The sequence below is a fragment of the Equus asinus genome, chromosome 4, assembly GCF_041296235.1.
Source record: "Equus asinus isolate D_3611 breed Donkey chromosome 4, EquAss-T2T_v2, whole genome shotgun sequence".
NCBI lineage: Eukaryota > Metazoa > Chordata > Mammalia > Perissodactyla > Equidae > Equus > Equus asinus.
In genome coordinates, this window is record NC_091793.1 from 46,556,741 (window position 1) to 46,558,540 (window position 1,800).

Sequence of the window (1,800 nt, forward strand, 5' to 3'; positions counted from 1 at the left end):
AAAAATATTCTATTCTAAATGATCACTGAATTCATACTCTTTCTTCTCGTTTTCTTCTCTTTTTCCTTAAATTTTGTTCAATATGTGCATGCACAATTCTCTGAAGGATATAAAAATAACCTAGCTGTTCCATTTTCCTAACGATATAGTGAGAACAAAGTCCTTTGAAAAATAAAACGTACTATAAGGATATGAGGTATTATCATATCATTATTGTCCTTTATAGCAAAAGGCTGCCTTGACCTTGAGGAAATGAAGAAAAGAGAAATTAACTGAAGATCCCACATTGCTCCCACTCCTATAGAAGGCTCACTCTCGTTTACTAATTCAGTCATATCTCTTTTCATCCATCTATTCAGTACATTGAAAATTTCAGAGACCTATGGACTTTTTTTTAAGTCAGCACAAAAGGAAATAGAATAACCTTTTTCTCTAAAGTGACCTGTAAATAGATATGCCTTCTATTCTTTAAGGAAAATTCTCTTGAAATTTAAAGCTCATTTTCAAATTCCTGTTTTCTCTAAATTATGTCATAGGAACACATTGATAGCAAAAATCTCTCACTGCAGGGGCCTGCATGGTGGCACAGTGATTAAGTTTACACGCTCTGCTTCAGCAACCCAGTGTTTACAGGTTTGGATCTCAGGTGCAGACCTACACAGAGCTCATCAAGCCATGCTTTGGCAGCATCCCACATTCAAAATAGAGGAAGATGGCACAGATGTGAGCTCAGAGACAATCTTCCTCAAGCAAAAAGAGGAAGATTGGCAACAGGTGTTAGCTCAGGGCAAATGTCCCTCACCAAAAAAAAAAAAAAGTCATGAGTGAGAGCATGAACTTTGGTGTCAGACTGGCCAGGTTAAATAAATAAATAAATAAATAAATCTCCTACTGGAGTTGAAAACCAACTTATCGATAATCAATGATAATCAAATACATATTATAGATTATTCACAAAATATATGCACCACTGACTGAATCTATCACCTTTATAATTCTAGGGAATATTGTCTTAAAAGACGTTGCTTTATACCGTAAATAAAATAAAGATTTATTTGGTAAGATAGAATAGATCAAGATCATGTCTCTCTCTTAATCTTCTTTTTTAAATTTCTGAGATAGAAAACTTAGAAACTTCTGAAAGTCAATATGGATCAGAAATGAAACAGTGAATTAGAATTTAGGGTGACACCTAATTCTCACATCCCCCAAAGGCATTTAACTTGCCTCAGGCTCTCCCTTTTAATTATGCTTCCAAAAATCAGGGCTATTTTGTGATGGTACTATATAAATGGAATACCTTCAAATTTGTCTTATCTTCTTATCTTCTTCCAGATAAGGATACATGCATTCAGTCAAAAAGCATTTATGGAACACCTACTATGTGCCAGGGGCATTACTAACTATTGGGATATGAAGGTGAAGAGATACACGTATAGTTCCTCTACAGGGCTGGCTTCAGCAGCACACGACCTGTACTTAGAAGAACCCCCACTTGATTTAATACTTGGCAGTTGCCATGTTGAAATTCTTAATAAGTTTTGAACAAGTGACATCACATTTACATTTTGCACTGGTCCCTGTAAATTAAGTAGCCAGCCCTGTCCCTGTGGTTAAACTCAGAGTCAGTCAGGCAGCATGACATGTGAACAAATACATTCTACAGATGCGATAATCTTTATAGACACCCAGAAAGAGAAGGCGTAAGTTTGCTTTAGGGTATCAGAGAGCACTTCAAAAAGGAGAGTCATTCATTCACCATTTACTTATTGAGCAACTGCTATGTGCTGGACATTGTTC